Source organism: Panthera tigris, chromosome A3, assembly GCF_018350195.1.
Source record: "Panthera tigris isolate Pti1 chromosome A3, P.tigris_Pti1_mat1.1, whole genome shotgun sequence".
Lineage (NCBI taxonomy): Eukaryota > Metazoa > Chordata > Mammalia > Carnivora > Felidae > Panthera > Panthera tigris.
The window spans coordinates 81,816,446-81,836,924 of NC_056662.1; the positions used below are offsets into that span (position 1 = coordinate 81,816,446).

The window sequence follows — 20,479 nt, forward strand, 5'->3', positions numbered from 1 at the left end:
CAGCTCTGAAAATTTTTCTAGGCTGTTTTATTCATGAAAAATTGCCAGTGTTTTAAACTTAACATAAGCATTAATCCAACAATAAAGAAATTTCCCTCAGACATATACTGGGTGACACAAGAAATATTCAGTTAATAGTAAACCATCATTTTAATGAAACATGTATTAAGCCTTCTGTGCATGGGGCATGAAGAGTGGAGTTGACTTAGTTCTTCCTAAACAAATCTATTCATAGAGTCTATGGCTCAACATGCCAAAAGTTAGTTTACAAAAATGAAAAAAAAGAAACAAAAAAACAGAGAACAATATTTAAGAAGAAGCATTAAGTAATTTAACCTCTCTTAAGAAAAAAAAAAAAGGTCTTACTAAAATCATGTTCTTTATTCCATGCCAAAGATGAGTCATAATCTGTTAAACTATAAGGAAAGGAGGATTTCTTGAAAAACACACAACTCCAATTCTCCAAATTCAAATTTGTGTAATTTACTTAAAGATACTCCAGTGAGCCTTACATACGGAAAAAAGCTCTCTAAGGTCCCATATCTAAATTTCAGCTGGAGCAGAGGCCTCCTCAGTTCTATTTGTCTTTCTTAAAACATATGTGTCTGGGGTATGGGATAGAGGTGAATAAGTGGTAGATAAAATAGAGAAATAAAAAACAAATGACAAACTTTAAAATATAATTCTTATAATACGGATTTTATCTTGAAAATATACCTTATGACCTAGGCAGCTTTTTAAAAGTTTTATTGATATACAACAAATGCACAGATTTAAAATGTATAATTTGGTAAGTTCTGACGTATGTATATATCCCTGAAACCATCACAGCAATCAAGATAATGAACATAACTATCCTAGGTGGCCTCTGAATCAAATAGAAGTGTGATGATTCTTGCCCAGATATGGTTTTCAGGAAAAGATATCCTTCATAGAAATTGTTATTTGAAACAACAATAACCACCACCACAAAGAAATCTATATACAAGTGTCCAAATAGTTTCATCAACAGACAAAATACACATTGAGGCTTTGGATTTTTTTTCCCCCAATTTAAATCTAAAAGAAAACAATGGATGCTATTCCATCTTAGATTTAGGCCCAAATAAACAAACAAATATACTCTAAAAACAAAGAGACTCTTAATACTTTCAAATGTCCAGGGAAATGAAAACAAAAGTCATGGGCACACAGCATTGTTTGAGAATTTAAAATTTTCTTTAATGTTTATTTTTGAGAGAGAGAGAGAGAGAGAGAGAGAGCACGCGTGACAGAGTGTGAGCAGGGGAGGGGCAGAGACAGAGGGAGACGCAGAATCCAAAGCAGGCTCCAGGCTCCGAGCTGTCAGCACAGAGCCCGACGCGGGGCTCAAACTCACGAAGTGTGAGATCATGACCTGAGCCGAAGTCAGCCGCCCAACCGACTGAACCACCCAGGCTCCCCGAGAATTTAAATACACACACATATCAGGAATTTTGGCTAATTGTGAAGCAAAATAATTTAGAAAGATTGTATCTACATATTATAGCAATACAGACTTCCTAAATTTGGCAAATTAGCCCATCTCACAGGCAGGGCTGTTTCAGGCAAAACTAAGGAAGAAAGAGTGCTCTCCAGTAACTGCCAAAAGGCTCCTTCCTCCCTTCTTGGTGCTTCTTCTGTTTCTCAGGGAACACCCCTTGTTTACAGGACCCTCGTTAATATATCAGTCCTCCCAAACCTATGGAATAATTTTTGGCCTCAAGAACCTGAATCATGTCCATGGTGTGTCTATATACATTCCATTCTTAAGTGCAGAGTTTCTGCTTCCAGCAGGCATAGCTAGTGAATGCAGTAAATGGCTAGGATGTATGCTCTATTCCCTTTCCTTCCCCTTCCTTGCTGAGCAGTTGCAGTAGCTGGAAAGGGGACTTCACTACCCTCAGGTGCCTAAGGCACAAAGAAGGCCTGCTAACCATCTTTGCCCAAAGTGAACAGAAAAGATGGATTCCCATGAAGACGAGCCAGGCATGTCCACTTGACCTAGGACTCAGCTTACTGTAGCAGCCTACAACAGACTTCCCATCAAGCTAAACCCCATATTGCCTAATACAAGAGATTTACTTTTCACGTGGGGATCTTTTGTCTCCCCAAATGGACTGTGAACACCGTTATGAACAGGTGTGATGTCTTACTTGTCTCTGATACCCCCAAGTACTTGGGACATGTATTAAGTATTTATGAATAAAAATTTAAAAATAAAAATCATTATAATAGATTATATCATACTAATGCTATTTGTACTGTAGAAACACTTAGATATATCTACTTTAATATCTGAGCTGGAAAGGTACACTTGAGGGTTTTGTTTGTTTAGGAAATTACATGGTTTTGACAATCATGGAAACAAAAAATTAGTTCTTTACATATACTAGACAAAGCAAACTTAAGATTTTCTTGTTAATTGTGCAATATAGCCAAGATGACTACATTGCCATTGTGCAATTTTCAGTGTTACACATTTTTTTCAGGCTCTGTCACAAAGAAAACAAAGCAAAGGGAGAAAACAACTTTAAAAGTATAAAGAAAACCAAGGAGAAATTTCAAACGGTATCCACTGTTAGGTTTCCCAGGGTTCATAAATGAGGATGATTTCATGATTTCTAGTGGAAACATCCAACAACATTTTAGGTGTTTAATATTTCAACTCAAACTCAAATTGTACATTCAAATGGAGTTTCGTTTTAGGAGTTAGGATTCCTTTTTTTTTTTTTTTTTAATGTTTGTTTATTTATTTTAAGAGAGTGAACGGAAGCAGAGGAGGGGCAGAGAGAGAGGGGGAGAGAGAGAATCCCAAGCAGCCTCCATGCCCAGCACAGAGCAACAACATGGGGCTTGATGCCACAACCGTGAGATCATGACCTGAGCCGAAATGAAGAGTTGGACATTCAACCGACTGAGCCACTCAGGCAGCCTCAGGATTCTTTTATACCAAGTCGAAGGACATAAAATCCATACAAAGGAATCTTACTTTTTTTTCCAATCGTTATTACACAATGTTTAGTTATGACTACTTCACACAGTAAATAAAAAGCTCTATACACACCAGAATGGTTTGGAATATAATTCCTACAAGGACGAGAATATTTGTCTCTTTTCTCCACTGCTGTAATATATGTGCCTAGTAAAAGTAGCTGGCACATAGTAAGTGTTCAATAAATATCTGCTGAATGAACTGAATAAATGAATAAATAGAAGCTAGGAATGAGATATAGGTGTATAAAAAAAAATCAAGTTTTTTCTATGAGGTACAGATTTCATAAAATGCAATTTCTGGAAAACTCTCTTATTTAATCAACTCTAAAATGCAGTTTATCTAATCTTATATTTTAATTGTTTAAATAAAAAGTAACAATGGTCTGCTTGTTTTCTAAATCAAAAGGAGGAGTCATTTTGTTTAATCAAACTGAAAGGTTTCCTACTACTGATGTCTGAATAATGTCAGGTATTTAGAGAAACTATTAAACATTCACTCCAAATCAATGGACTTGGGTCCTCAGGAAACTTTCTACTCAAGGGATTTTTATGTAAATCTTTTTTGTTTAAAAATACATATTCATTTTCATACCCTTTGATTTTCTGGGTGAAAAGAACCCTTAAAATCAAAACAAAAGTTAACTTAAAGGGATACATTTCATTTGAGTTGAAGCCATGGAAGACAATAAAGCTGATGGTTACTTTACTAGGAACCATTAATCATTCAACAATGGTGAACCCTGGAAAACCTCACAGTGGACATGGTCTGATGTTCTGTCTGGTTTTAAGGAGTTAACAACAAAACAAAACAAAACAAAGGAGCTGCTCTTCCCGTCTAACTCGATGTTCTCAGGCCAGCCACCCCCGAGGTGGTCAGGTGGCGACGGTCATTGCTGAGACAGCTCCAGGACTCGCCAGCGCACTGGGTGCGGAGGGGAAGGAACACAACAAAGCTTGGATGTTTAGATGTTTCAAGGTAACGTGGACAGAAAAATGCTGTGGGTATCCTCCAATGAAAGAAATTAGTAGAAAAATAGTAAATAATGAAAAATTTTCACCATCTCACATAAACTAAAACTTGGTTTTAGGTTTACAAAATGGCCCCTGAAGTTTTGCATAGATAAGATGATCAGAGAGCTCCTCTGCTGAGATAAGGCAAAGCAAATTTTATAGAGAGAAAATTTTACATTTTGCCTCAGTCTCATAAGAGCAGACTGAACTAAGTGAAAACCCCTACTCCATACCTTATGCAGAGGCAAAGGCAAAAGAGAGCTAAAGAAAAAACGTGCTGTGATGGAGGAAAAGAAAACAGATGCAAAAAGAAGACAGAGCAAATAAGAAAGATGCTGCATTAAAAGACACACAAACTCATGTGGAAACACTAAGAAAATTGAAAACAATGGTAGAACAAAGGGAAGGGGGTTGCGAAAAACAGATCAAGTTTAAATAAAGGATGGGGTGTTTTAATCATTTTATTTAATATGTTAAAAGTAAACATTCAGTACTACAGTTATACAGACCACCACCCAAGATTACAAACATCAATGTAGACTTTAAATTCAAAAGTGGAAAAGAAATCTGATCGTTCCAATTTTCCATCAGTTGGAAGCTGAACAATAAGGACAAAAAGACAATATATTTTTAAAAGTTGCTTTCTACTTAACAACCTTGCATTTGAGGATCATTGTTCCCTATACTTAATATTAAATGGGATGAATAATATTTCTCGTATGTGCCACTCATCTGAATAGGTCTTACTCTGAGTACACTAGAATTTCATTTCCACTTAAAAAAGTGACATCGTGAGGTTGTGACAACTCTTCTCTAATAACCAGAGAGGAAACGCTAAATTCAAAGAAACTTACATAATGTGTTAACTCCAGCTTTTGACTTTTAAAGACTGTTAACTCACTTTTAGGGACAAGAGGGAAAAAAAACTACTTCCATAAAATACAGCCTTTCCACGTGTGTCTTCACTCACCTTCCTAAATAAAAGATTAGCTGGAATACGAGAAATCCTCCAGGCCAGTATACATATTCTGAATTGTGCACATTTCACTGCATTCGAGGTATAAATTAAATGAGCAAGGGAGGGGTCCTACAGCTGAATAATCCTTTTGAAATTTAAAAGTAAATAATGTGATTAATTTTTCCCTTTGGATATACTTCTAATGGAATCTGATATATCTGAACTTTTTTTTTTCCTGAAATGCATGTGCAGGTTTTACAAGTTTTAACCTAATAAAATGTGGTATCTTCTCAATACGTAGTTTATTCTTCAACATCAACATCTGCTATAACCCAGGATAAAACAAAACTCGGTGTTAACATTAAAGTCCCATTCAATTAAACCAAAGTTCCTTGCCTCTTTAGGAGTTACCTTACATAATCTTGTGAACACACCAATAAGAAGTCTCTTCAAATATAAAGTTAAAAGGAAAACGCCCTTCAGACAAGCTAAAAGGTTACAATTTTTAAATAATGATAAACAAATATCCATTTCTAAATCCTAATGTTTATTTTGTATTTGCTTGCAACTTGTCCTTCTCTAATGCTTTTAAAAAGCACTTATAACCCCTACAACGTTCTGAGTGAGGGCAGGGTAACTGCCTTCTCTCTTCCCGCTGAAAGGATAAGAACGTGAACAGTAGTGGAAGTGAAGTGTACCGCTCAAGGTCACGTGCCAATCAGTAGCACTGCTCAGTCTAGAACTCCATGGACCTCGATTCTAAGTTTGTCAATAGATAATGCATATATTATTTTCCTCTCCTTTGGATCACTGACAAAGCACACAGTTAAGCATTTTCCTAATGTTAGAGGACAAGGATAGAAATCACAAGTCCTAAAAGTTATTTCTCTCTTTCCTCTTCTTTCCATGCAATTCTTCATCAGAAACACTGCTTCTTCAAAAGTTGGAGACATCACATACATCTGTAAAATGCTAATCAATATTCCAATGCCTTCACAACAGTGTTAAAGAAAAGAGATATGAGGTGCGGAAACAATGTCATGCTAAAATGTGTCAAGTGAAAACAAACCACTTTGCATCTCACAGACCAGACCCTTAAGTGTAGTTTCTAAGTGCCCATAACTTAATGTTTTTAAGTTCCATCTGAGATTGGTTGCTTTAAAAATATATGAACAAAAAAGGGCAAGTTTAGTAAATTGTTTTAGCCAATAAAAATGCAGTATATTCAACTAAATTGGGTAACTGAACAAAGGATCCACATTGTAGTAGATGGTTCACATTTTTGAAAAGTTTTAACAATGTTATGAAACACTATACACTTCTGAGTAGATTAGTATCCAGATTTCTTTGCTGAGGATATCTCTTTCATGAAAGCTATTTCTTGCATTTTATAATTTCAGAGAGCACAGTAATTAAACTGCATTATATTGACAAGTAAAACAGAATGATTCTATAAATGAAGCAGCTGGAAGGTCCCATCAATTTTGCTTATTTAAAAAAATATATTCTCCCATTGTGTAATGCCTATTAAATGTGAAGTCAGGTTTAAAGTTTAAGTGTTTTACCTCCTAATTACATATACCTCCTTTATGATTCCTGTTACACTATTTACTACAGCTATTTCAAAAGTTAATTATTTATTAAGACTGCTCAAGAGAAAGAGTCTCACTCTTGAATGGAAAGAGAAATAAAGCTTTGGTCCTTAAGAAATGATACTACTTTATTTTCACAGTGTTAACTTGAAAATTTTTCTTTATTATTATTAATTCTGAAGCCAATAACAATATCACATCATCATCTGGGACATCCAAATTAGAATCTGTATAATTCATGTTAATTGCAATGACATCCAACTTAGTGGCAGGAAAGTGTGGGAGTCAGAAAGTTTTACAATAAAAAATGGACATGTCAGATAACAAAGAAAGACATTCAATATGTACTTTTCAGACTGTTTTAAGTTTAATTTCCAAAATGAGAAATGTTTCCTTGACAAAACATAAGTTTTACTATAATTCCCCTTATTTACTCTCAAGTTACAAAAATAATAATTAAGAATGTAAAAATTCAATTCAGCAATACTAATAATAGCATTCTCCACAGTATCACTTATAATGTCATTCAACTACTCATAAACAACTTGAGAATAACAGTATTTAATTCACTATACAGCATTCATTAAGCTTCTTTATATATCCAACACTCTGCTAGGCACCAGAGATTAAATTATGAATGATACACTATTCTTACCCTCAAAGAGCTTTTTCTGTTTAGTAGAGGAGAAAATCGCAGGTAGCAGCAAATGTGTGATAGGTACCATTATAAGAGAGTTTTACAGTCTGCTATACAGTCATACAGTCATACGGTCTGTTATGTATATTTAAATGGAAGAGTGATCAACTCATCTAATAACTAAATTTCATAAAGACTCATATAAACTCTGGTTTAAAAGTATAAATTCAATTAAACATCATGCATATGGATAGGAATTCTGCATATTTCATGATGGCTATTATTCTCTATCGTTACCAAAATTTATTTCTAAAAAATATAGTCATCCATGGTTCAAGACAGACAAGAAACACTACACAGAATTAAATTCGAAAAGATGTACCAAACACTAGTCAAGATCTTTGAATATATGAATTCATTCCGACCTCACAATAACCCTATGAAGCAAATGCTTCTATTATTCCCATTTTACAGATGAGGCATCTGAAGTTCACTTGACCCTGGTCACAAAGATAACAAGAGGAAATTCTGGGACCTGAACTAAAGAGTGTGGTTCTGAAGGCCATACTCTCAATTTCTACACTAGACATCCTCACTGCAGATGGTGATGATGAGGGACAACACCCAACACTCTGTGACAGGCACTCTCTTATTTACCTTTACAGCAACCCTTTGAGGGAAAGTCATCCTTTCCATTTACAAAAGAAAACCGGCACAGACCGGGTTTGAAACTTGCCCAAGGTCAGACAGCCCTCAAGGGTAGGCGGCAAGATTCAAACGCAGGCAGCACAGCTCCACCGTGCTATGAGGTCTCTCAGTGATTCAGTCTTAGATTCAAGAAAAGGGCCCCAAGAAGAAATTTATTAAACAATTCCAAAAGGCTTTGTATAAGTCTTCCTGAAGCACTTTGCAAGGTTTTGGGGCTTATGACAAGCACTTCCTTACGACAGCATTTACATTTGAGTCAACATTACTACTTTGGGTTGATCATAAACACATTTCTGCTCTTTAAAAAGAAATCTCTGTAGAAACTTGGCAGATTTCAGTACAGGAACAATCTATTCTTTAAAATTAAATTTAGTAACAACTTATTCTGGTTAGTCTGAAAGAGAAGGAGAGAATGAACTACTAAGAGGCCTTTCTTATACTTTAATATTTCAAAACATGTTTGGTTTGGCCTAATTTGAATCTTGTGGACAACTAGACCAGACCTTGATTCAAAAAAGGTACTACCATTTTTAAACAGGCTGAATTCTCAAAAGTGACCTCAGATGCCAATTCAGAGTAACTATTTTTCATAATTTTTCTCCTATCTCAAATTAAATATTAAAGATCCATAAGGCAAGATTCTCATAAAGCATACATGGGCAGCAGGTAGGTGCACCTTTGAACCACCCACAACCAAGAAACCAATTAAATTTTACAAAATTCCATAGCATGACATTGTTTAAGAGCAATCATGTATACAAAAGACAGATATCAAAAGAAAAAAAATCCATATTTATCCCACTGTGCCCAGTGCCTGAGAAATAAAAAATTCTGTTTTGTATGCCTCGCTTGAATAGAGGGGAGAGAAAGATGAAGTGTCAAGCTGGATTTCCACCTTACCTTGCACTCCTCCAACAGGTTCAAAGACTTCATAGTCTTTAATACTGAAATCCTTTTTTTTTTTTTTCAAAAGGGAACCCATAAAACTATTTTAAAATAAAAATACTAAGCCAGGCCACTAGACAACCTGTCTTCCCTTACTCTATCCCCACACATCCAAAATAAAAATACCTTTTGCTTTGCCTTCATTAAATAAAAGTTTAACTTTGATTTAGAGTAAAATGTACCCATTAGACGTTTTACACTTTTTGCAGGTTATAGAGTCTATTAGATCCCATCGCTGACTATTACCGCTCACTAAGCATCCTAAGACAGAAAACATGCCATTACCGCTCATTTTATAAGCGTTATAATGCCCCGATGGTGGAAGTCTGGCAATACCTAGAAATACAGCAAGGCTGGTGAATAAGGAGTCGAGGGGCGGGGGAAGAGAGAGCGAGGGAGGGAGGCAGTCGCCACCTCAAATCCACGCCGGACCAGGAACCTCCAGCCCACAACGTGATCCCTGCCCTCCTCAAAGTGGACCGGCTACATCTTTCCAGATCCCCCCCCCCAAAAAAAAAAAACCAACACGGTACTCACCCTTCTGCGAAGAAGTCGGCACCGGGTCCAGCTCCGAGTCGGGTCGGGGTGGCACCGAGGGAGGGGACGTCTGGGCAGTGGGCGGGGGGTGTCGGTGCGTCACTCGAGTGCAGGACGGTGAGTTCGAGGGGTGGGAGCGGAGAGGAACAGGGCAATCAAGTCACGGCCAAAAAAGGAGGAGAAACGGGGGTGGGGGTGGAGAGCCCCTTCCCTAAAATAAACCCACCGGCTCCTGCGACCCCTTACCCCAGGAGGGAAAATAAATCAGGGGAAATAATAGACTGACAAATAAATTTCTAAAACGACGAGGAGCGAGGAACAGACTTTAATTTAAAGGGGGGAAATTGAGCGAGGGCTGGAGGGGAGATAGAGAGAAGTGGCTCTGGATCTATCCCATGCCTTTGCAGTCCCCAAGCAGAGGAGGCTGGCAGAGGGGAAGTTGCAGCGGCTCCTGAGGAGAGGGAGGAGGAGGAGGTGGAGGAGGAGGAGGAGGAGGAGGAGGAGGAGGAGGTTACACCGTAACAAGTACAGACAGACAGCCATGGATCAGAGGGGCGCTGCGAGCAGGGGCGGCCGCGGCGGGGCGAGCGGCGGCGGCGGCGGCGGCAGCACCCCCTGCTCGGCTCGCTCGAGACATTTAATTGGATTGATGGGTTGTGCAGTGACTCACAGACTTTACAGAGTCGTACAGCAGTCCCCGCCCAGCTGGACAGGGGAGATGCGGCGGGGACGGGCGGGGAAAGGGGGCCGAAGAAGAGCCGGGAGGGGAGGAGGCGACTGAGAGGGCGAGGCGTTGGGGGGGCGGGGAGCGGAGCGGAGCAAGTGGCGAATGGCAAATCCCGCCGCTCCGACGGGCGTGGGCGTCGGCCAATCACGACGCGGCTCCATAGGCGGCTGGCTTCGCCCCTGGCCCAATGAGTCTTCTAAGGACACTGCCGCGAACGGGGCGGGGGAAGTGGAGTGGGGGGTGGGGAGAGGTGGGTGGACGTTGAAGTGGGGGGTGGAGGGAAAGATGAGGCGCCGGAGACCGGCGGAGTCACTCTGCCCTCCTAGCTCCAGAAGTGCGTCTTCCGCCAATCCGAAGGCTGCGTGGGGGTGATGGACGCAAGCGTGTGACCAATGAGGAGGAGAAGGTGCCGCCCCGAGCCCGAGGGGAAGGAGTGGGCGGGCCAACGCCTTCCCCTCCCTCCCGCTCGGTTCGGGTCAGTCACGCAAATAACAGTGTGAGGGCTGGGGCTGCGCGGGGGGGCGGCGGAGGGGCAGCGCTGCTGGCGGCGTGACAGCGAAAGGGACTGGCTGTGCTGCCGACTCCGCACCGGCAGGAGGAGGCGGCGGCGGAGGCTGGCTCCTTACTCAGCTTGCAGGCTGCTGCTGCTCATCCCCTCTGCCTTGTGCTGCCGGAGAGCCCCTGAGGTCGAACTCCGCTCTCGAGGGGCAACCAGATGTGGAGTGAATCGGATCAAAACTTTGCTCCACATCCCTTGCAGTGCCCACTCTGAAAGACAGCTCCTTGTGACGTCCTGTGGGGCTGGGATCTGGGATCTGAGGAAGCTGGAATCCAGAGACCCGAGGCTTGGCAAAGGCATGAGCGAGCCTCTTTGCTCGCCTGTTTTCTGGGGAAGTCAGGGTAGGGTGTGGACAGGTTGAAACAGCTCCCGAATACATACCATTTCTTTACTGATCTTCTGGAAAAGGCACTTCTTAACCTGGCAGGAGCGAAACTGTATGGGCTCTGCTTTTTAAGTATGTGTCTATGCCTTACCTTCCCTCCCGCACTACTCTTTCTCCCACTTCTCTGCCCACCCTCCTCACCTGGTACCCTGATGGCAATGCTGGGAAGCTCTCACTGCTGGATCTTAACGCTGCTCATTCTCCGGAGCTATGGCTTTTTCTCAAATTTCTTGCCTAGTGTCCAATAATCATTATACGGACCTTAACAGTTTCTAGGCACTTTTACTTGGAAGTAACTTTAATTACCGGTAAACCTGAATAGAGATGCTCACAAAAGCAAAACATTGGCAAAAATCCACCTTTCCCACAAGGTGCATTTCTGTGCATTATTTGAAAAGTACAGCAATTGCTTCCCATCAAGAAACCAAGGAAAGGCAAATTATATATTGCATTTCTACAAAAATATTTTCAAATCCGCTTAGTATACCCCATATCCATTTTTCATTGACAAGTAAACTAGAGAGACCTAAGGGTTGATTTAGGGTCTTCAAGCGAGAAAGGTAGTTGTTGCTGCTGTTTTTCATAATTATAAGATTAAAGCCTACAGCGGTCTGAAATTCAGAGGACAGATAATACTGAACACAAAGGCTTACTCTAGCCATGTTGAGGCTTTCTTTGATTATTGTCATTTTAAGGTACTGATCCTTCCCCTGAGCCCTAGTTGTGATACTCAGCCTGACACGTCTTCTCTCTTCTCAGATTTTAGTCCTACTCCATGATTTCAGCCTGTAGACCTGAGTCCTGGTGAAAGTGTTATCTTACATACTGTGGAGGGTACTAATAACACAGAAGAAGATTTTGAGTCTAGACATACACTAGGATCTTCCAGAGGATTCCAAATACCCAGGTTTAGCATCCTGTGGTAGAAGTTGCCCTCTTGTCAGTTGTTACTGGCATGGCTTCAATGTCTAAGATGTGTCATTTTCTAATTCTGTGCTCTCTCAATTCCAGTATTTCTTAAATGATTGTCTAAGGCCCACCCAGATTACTGGGTCTGCACTCAGATCTATTGAATGATCATTTCTGTAGGTAGGACCTGGACATCTGCTATTTAAACAAATACCCCAGGTGACTTAAATAAATATTAAAATATCAAAATAAACATTTGATTTGAGAACCCCTATGTATTCCTTCCTTTTGAAAATTAGAGAACTCGTATTTATTTGATTTTTTCCCTTATTTTCCTTTTTCGCACATATCTATTTCCTTTCTCCTATATATTTCCTAGTTCTTATTTTTATGATGACTTCCTTTTCTAAATCTCTTGTACACAGGTCTGTGTTATACTGGCAGCGTGATCCCTAAAAAGGAGGTTGAAGCTGGCAAATTGTCTTTCATAAATATCATAAGCATACCTTATAACACTTAAAAGTATAGGGAAGTCAAATAATTTTATAACCTTAAAAATATCACTGTAATCGATCTTGTGTATGAACCTACAATATGTGTGAAATTTACTAGTTTATAGTTTCAAAGTACACAGAGATAGAATTTTTCATATGTACGGGGTCACATTTCAAAATTCAAATTTCGCCATACAAAAAATATTTTTATGTTCGCCATAATTTTTCTTCTAACCAGTGGAGTGAAACTAATGATGTACCAACAACTTACAATTGTTGTGATAATTACAACAAAAAAGTACCGTATGAGATTTTTGTTGCCTCAAGGAGCTTATAATCTAAGAGGCTCAAAAGTACACACAGGCAACATTTAAATAGGAACCTGAGGAAAAGTCTAGGAAGACTTCAAATGTGTTTGTCACAGATAAGCAGGACTGAGTTCATTTTTATCTAGTTTTCCTTTTGCTTACTTATCTGTACTTTTCAATCTGTTATGAGTCACATGTATAATTTTTTAAATCTAAAATCAGAAAGTATCCAAGAAATATGTGATTACAATATAGATCCCTTTTACTCTTATTTACTTATTTATATGATTGTAGCTGATCTCAATTAAATTATAAGCTCTTTTTTAGTTAGTTTGAATATAACCCACATGGATCAGGAAGAAAAGCATATCCTTTATGTTTTTGGATAAAGGATAGAGAATTCAAACCAGGCCTCACAGAATTCCCACAGATAGACACTAGACAAACATGAGCTCACAATCCAAATTACAAAACAAATGAAGAAAAAAGCTATCATGAGCAAAAGGAAGCAAAAGCAGAAAAAAGGAAACTAGCAGAATTAGATTCTAAATCTAATTCTCAATTTAATTCTAAATTTAAATTAATTTGAACCTAGATTCTAAATTCTAATTCTAAAAAGGATAGTTTATGAATAATATAGACCCATTTCACTTATCAACATAAGAACAAAATTCTAAATAAAATATTAGCTAACCAAATCCAACATGCCTACTTCTGTGAACTAAGAGAAACCTTGAGTCTCATTTTTCTATCTTTAGCTTAGATATCTATCTAGCTACCTATCTAGCCATCTACATGAAGAATAATAAATCAAGTAGAGTTTATTCCAGGAACTCAAGCATGATTTAACATCAGAAAGCCTACCGGTAATTCATCTCAAAAAGACTCAGAGAAAAAAAGCATTTGAGAAAGTGTATCGCTTATTATTAATAAGAACTTCTAGAAAATTAGGAATAGGAAGAAATTAACTTTATGAAGAACCAAAATGTACAGAAAACTCTTACTAATAGATTTACTTAAAACACATTCCATTTAATTGTGGGATCAAGACAAAGTTGCCACTGCTATTTAACATGATACTGAAAATCCTGGTTAACAGGGTAAGATTTGTAAAAGGAAGAAGAAATTAAATAGAGAAATCCAAAGGAAAGAGATGAAACTGGGATTGCTTGTAGTAACTTGACCAACCATATAAAACACCCAACAAAAACAAGCTGTTAGAAGTAATCAGAGAGGGGTCTCTGTGTGGCTCAGTCGGTTAAGTGTCTGACTCTTGATTTTGGCTCAGGTCATGAACTCATAGTTTGTGAGTTTGAGCCACACTGGGTTCTGTGCTAACAGTGCAGAGCCTGCTTGGGATTCTCTCTCTCTCTCTCTCTCTCTCTCTCTCTCTCTCTCTCTCTGCCACTCTTCCATGCACGTGCTATCTCTCTGTCTCTGTCTCTGTCTCTCTCTCAAAATAAATAAATAAACTTTTTTTTGATGTTTATTTTTGAGAGAAAGAGGGAGCACGAGTGGGGGGAGGGGCAGAGAGAGAGGGGGACACAGAATCTGAAGCAGTCTCCTGACTCTGAGCTGTCAGCACAGAGCCTGATGCGAGGCTTGAACCCATGAACCACAACATCGTGACCTGAGCCGAAGTCAGATGCTTAACCGACTGAGCCACCCAGGCTCCCCAATAAATAAACATTTTTTTATAAAAGGGAATAATCTGAGAAATCAGCGAAGTGAAGATACACTTTTCTCCCTTTCTTCCACAGCACTATGCTTTGTTTAGATGGCACATAGCCAGCCAGAACAAACACAGCATTGGGCAGCATCTCTTATGCTAAGTATTCCCAAGTTCCAGGCAATAGGTTAAAAGTGGAATGGTGTATAAGTCCTAAGAGGGAGAGGGTATTCCTCATCCTTTTTTCTGTCATCTGAAATGAAGACATAATGGCTGGAGCTTCAGCAGTTGTCTTAGACCATGAGCTGACCTTGGGTATGGAAAACACACACAGTGGAGCAACAAGACAGAAGGCATCTGCAATACCCGCACTAGCCTTAAAGTATCTACCTCCAGTCTTCTTGAATTTCCTGAATAAACCTCTAATTCATGCTACTGTTATCTTAGATTGCATGTGTGTGTGTGTGTGTGTGTTGTGATGTACTTACAGCCAAACCCAATCCTAACTGATACAAGATCCCCAAATACCAATGCAATTCATGAAAACCAGAAGTATTCCTACAAACTAGTACTAACAAACTAGAAAGGAAGATACTATTTACAATAGTAAAGTCTCTAGCAATTAACCTAAGAAAACGCACAAAGCCTTTATGGAAAAAAAAAAAGTTAACTCTGTTGATAGACTTCAAAGAAGACCTAAACAGGGTTATATATAATGTTTGTGGATAGGATGATAACATTATTAAGATATCAGTGATATCTGGGCACCTGGGTGGCTTAGTCCGTTAAGCGTCCAACTTTACCTCAAGTCTTAATCTCACAGTATGTGAGTTCGAGCCTTACGTCAGGCTCGCTGCTGTCAGCACAGAGCCTGCTACGGATCCTCTTTCCCTCTCCCTCTCTGCCCCTCCCCAACTCTCTCGTGCACACTCTCTCTCTCTCTCAAAAATAAATAAAACATTAAAAAATATATTTAAAAAAGATATCAATGATCTCAAAATTTATTCACAAATTCAATGCAAACTATTCAAACTTGTAGCAGGAGTGGAGGAATTCAAACATTTTAAAATGCATATGGAGGGGCACCTGGCTGGCTCAGTAGGTAAAGCATGCAATTCTTGATCTCAGGGTCATGAGTTCGAGCCTCTCGTTGGGTGTGGAGCCTACTTAAAATAGAAAATTAATTAATGAAAATGCATATGGAAGACTAAATTCCGTATAATCTGGTCATTTTTTAAAGTTTATTTATTTTGAGGGGGGTGGGCAAATAGAGGAAGGAAAGAATCCCAAGCAAGCTCTGCACTCATAGTTCCTGATGCAGGGCTTGAACTCATGAACCATGAGATCATGAACTGAGCCGAAGTTGGACGTTTAACCAACTGAGCCACCCAGGCAGAAAATCAGAGGGGAAATTTACCCTCCCATATAGTAAGACATATTCTAAGTGACAGTAACAGACTTGTAGACCAGTGGAACAGAATAGAGAACTCAGAAACAAACCATCTACCTATGAGAGTTTGGTATATGATAATGGTGACATCACAAATCTTTGAGGAAATCATGTTGAGATAGCCAACTATTGCTGCAATAATAATACTCCATAACAGACAACCCCAGAGAACCAGAGAACCAGTGGCTTACTTACAGCCATTTGTGTTTTCTCCTTCATGGGTCTGTGTGTGACCTGAGATTTGCTGATCTCATCTGGATTCATCAAGGCTTAATTGGGCTCCACCGAATTCTCTGGGCTTAGCTCCAGGACACAGGTTAAGTTCAGGTCTCCATCACATGTCTCATTCTGGCAATTACAGAAGCTCAAGAGGTGAAGCCAAGTCACTCAAACACATTTAATACCTTTGCTCCCATCACATATTCTAACATTCCATTGGCCAAATAAGTCACATGGCCAAGTCCGACATCAATAGTGGAAGGTCCTACAAAATCACATGGCAAAGGTCATGGGTATATAATTCAATAGCAAGGAAGACATGAAGGATTGAGAACAATAATCCAATCCAATGCAGAGGTTTTGTTTGATAGGTAATTTCAGGAAAATTGGTTCACCATGGAGAAAAATAAAGTTGCATCCATAGCTCATACTATATGCAAAGGTGAGCTCTTGCTGAATTAAAAAAAAAAAAAACACTAAAAAGGGAAGGGAAAACTGGTAGGCTAATAGATATTAAAAATAGAATAGCTTTGGAGTCTTAAGATAGGAGAAGACTACTTAAATGTGACTCTAAAGCATAAACTATAAAACCAAAAGAACGATGAACTTGACTGCATCAAAATTAAAGTTTTCTGTTCAACAGAAACATCATAGACAATTTAAGAGACAGTTGGTAGATTGAGAGGTATTTCCAAAGCCTAAAATGAACAAAAGATTAATATCTAGAATATACTAGGAATTCTTGCAAATCATCGAGGGGAAAAAAAATAAATAGGAAACACAGTAGAAAAATAGCCAAAGGATATGAACAGGCAAATTTACAGAAGGGAACTCTGAGAAGATGAGGAGATATACAACCTCCCTTATAATCAGAGAGATGCATATTAAAACAACAGGACACTTCTTTCTTTACATCCACAAACTGGACAAAAATGTGAAAGGTGGATAACACCAAGTGTTGGCTAGGATGGAGGAGAGTATGAACCCTTGTATATTGCTGTTTGGACTTAAGCCCTGGTACAGCCATTTTGGAGTCATCTGGCAATACTTAATGAAATGTAGCAAATGTTTTCCTCATGGCCCAACAGTTCCGCTCCTGGAGATATAGACCACTAAGAAACTCTTGTACAGGTCCATAAGAGGGCACAACTGAGGATATTCATCACAGCAGCACTTGAGGTATTATAGGCAAACTTAAGTATATAACACCCGTACTACGGTAGGTAAGTAAAGTGTAGCAGATGCCGTGGAGTAACGTGAAGTAAGGTACTAAATACACATCTTGTAGCATGGATAAATCTTTAAAATGTTTCATAAGTGAAAATAGGTAAGAAACAGAACAAGATCATGTCAGCCACGGGCCTCTGGATGTTTTTCATCACAAGGATGTTTTTCATTTGTGCTCTTAACTGGAACACTTTGAAAGAAGGATAAGGAAAGTGTTGTTACAATTCACTTCTGACTCAAATATTTCCTTCTGGCTTCCACGTGATGCTGTGGCAGGTTTTCATATATGCCCTCCCCCTGCACCCCAGGTCGACTCCTTCTGCAGGCTTCCACAGTTTCTACTGTTGTGGCCTTCCCTAGCACCTCCTCGCTCCCCCATGCATATTTAATATCCATGCATCGGGTTATAAGCTTCCTGATCCAGCTGGGTGGAAGTTGAGCGATGGCTCTTGAAGAGTCAGCCACAGTCAGGGCCACTCTGCTACCCACATCTGCCCGTTGCCCCATTTCCAAGTCAGAAACACCCAAACGTTACTGGATTTTAAAGAGCTTTATTTGGGTGTGCCCGGGTGGCTCAGTCAGTTAAGTGTCCAACTTTGGCTCAGGACGCGGACTCACAGTTCTTGGGTTCAAGCCCCATGTCAGACTCTGTGCCTGGAGCCTGCTTCAGATTCTGTCTCTCTCTCTCTCTCTCTCTCTCTCAAAAATAAACAAGCATTAAAAAAATTTTTTTAAAGCTTTATTTCAAGACTGACCCAAAAATGTGTTTGCTTATGTATCTTTATATACCTCCTAGTGTGCTGTCAGTGCTAATAATAACCGTAAGGATGAAACCGTAACGGCAATTGTAATATTAGCTTTGTGTCAATGAGCAGTAGACACAAAAGGCCTTTTAAGGTTGATTGAGAGGGAGAAGATGAAAAAGATAATGAGCTGTAGAGATCTAGGTTAGATATCAGAAGTAGTTCCCTGAAATCAGTGTTGGATAAACAAGTGAAGGAGTTACCAGAAGGTTTGGGTACAGATGGGTAGCTTTCTGAAAGATTTGGGTGTTTTCTAACCTAAACGCAGGGGAATGGACACAACGGCTCTTAAAGTTTCTCCCAGCTCTGTCAGGTCATGAATCTCCTCAGAGCAGGCATGTTGGAAGTGCAATTGTTTCCCACAAAGGTATGCTGAGAATAGCCCCTGCTTGGATTATACTGCCTTAAAAGCCTGTCTCTGCCCAGAGCTTTCCTAATGGCTCTTTACTAGCATACGAAATTCTGACCGTTAGTAATGGCTATGATTTCATGGCCCTCAAATTCCCATTTGCAGGAGCTTGCCTGAGCCCAGGTAGGGAGCTCCACAGAGCAGCACGTGAGGCCCCGTGGCCCACACCCCTTCCCAGGGAACTAAGCCACAGCTGCAGGCTTCTCTCCGACTAGCTTTGGATGTCTGATTTTTGCAGAAGCCAGAATGTGATCCTGCAGAGATGACTATTCTCAGGATCGCATATCTTATGATTACCATTTGGGGGCTGTAACACTCATCACGCTCCCAGTACTGGGGCATTAATGTTAGCTGACATCTATTACATAAATCTAACCCTAAAAGGTCTAATGATTTATCCATCTGTAGTTTCTGTAACTCCTAGAAGCTGTGTAATCCAATCACTCCATATTTGTTCAACAATTACTTACTGAGTTCTAGGGAGTCTTAGAGATGTATTTGGAAAAGCAGATGGAGCCCAGATTATAGAACCTTAAATGCCTGGTTAAGCGTTTCAATTTATAGGATAAGGCAATAGGGAGCCTTTGAAGGTGTTTGAGAACTGGAAGAGCATGATGAAAAGAGTGTTTTAAATTTAATTGAGCAAACACTTACTGAGGAAAAGGACAAACAGCTATCAAGCCCCTATTACAGGAAAGCACTATGGAGGCACAGGGGAGAGAGAGAAAGTCCTTGTCTTCAAGAAATTTATAGTTTCTAGTTGTTCTGTTTTTGTTTTTTAATAGAGAGGGTACTATTTTGAGATATTAACCAGTGTGCTTTCCCAGCATTTTCTCTACCCCAGTCCCTTCCCACAGGGTATGGATATCGTACAATAAAGATTCAGAAAGAAAGAAGAGTGAACCCTTGACTCCCAGGTCTGGAAATGGGCTTTAAGAACTCACAGGGGAGGGGCACCTAGGTGGCTCAGTTGGTTAAGCGTCCGACTTCGGCTCAGGTCATGATCTCACAGTTTGTGAGTTCAAGCCCCGCATCAGGCTCTGTGCTGACAGCTCAGAGCCTGGAGCCTGCTTCAGCTTCTGTGTCTTCCTCTCTCTCTGCCCCTGCCATGCTCACACTCTGTCTCTTTCTCTGTCTCTCTCAAAAACAAATAAAAACATTAAAAGAGAGAGAGAGAGAGAGAGAGAGAAAACTCACAGCAGAGATGAAACCTAGTTTTAGAGAAAAGACCTGGGTTTTCATAAGCTGCAACACAACATAAGCCATAGACTTGGAAATACAATCTGTGTATCCCGGCATACTTTGTGGAGCCCAGAAAAAAAGTGCTGTTAAAGATACTAGAATAAAAAGGTTTTATTCTTTCTTTTACTCTTTCTTCCATAGTCTCTCTCTCTCAACTTGTCACATTTTTAAAAAAATTTATTTAATGTGACTCTCAGTAAACAAATTAAAATTAAGTTGAAAATTAAATTATTAGCCTGAATTTTACTGTTCATTTTTATATTGTGAAATATATATAAATATATTGTTAAATTGCATTTTAAATGCAAATATAAGAGCATTTAACTTATAAGTAGAACCACTGAAAGTATCCAATTCATATGTTGTAGCTTGTATGTGCATATGTATTTTATTCTTACCAGAACAGTGGACACACTGCACAGAACTAATTCAAGTGTTTTATTCTACTTCTTGATATGGGCGCATTCCACCAACACTCTACTTAAGTTTACCAATGGGTAAGGCAGGACTGAAAGGAAAAGGAACCATGGTGTTCTTTTCCCCTCCATGTTGTCATTTTCAGCCTATGTGCTTGCCTAATAGAGACAGCATCAAAAGTAAGAAAGGATATGATAAGGTTCTTTGCCTGTTCATGTTTTTAGAATGCCATTGTCCTTTTTTCTGCCTTCAAAACAC

General features: G+C 39.4%; 1 protein-coding gene across 4 annotated transcripts in view; it reads right to left on the reverse strand.

The window, feature by feature from the left end:
• Positions 1-10,167, reverse strand: part of SERTAD2 (SERTA domain containing 2) — a 115,288-nt gene extending 105,121 nt beyond the window's left edge. For all 4 annotated transcript variants that reach the window (XM_042981544.1, XM_042981545.1, XM_042981543.1 and 1 more), the window contains exon 1: positions 9,404-10,167. The gene's annotated coding sequence lies outside the window, so the exon portion shown is untranslated. The remainder of the gene's footprint in view (positions 1-9,403) is intronic.
• Positions 10,168-20,479: the final 10,312 nt, after the last annotated feature.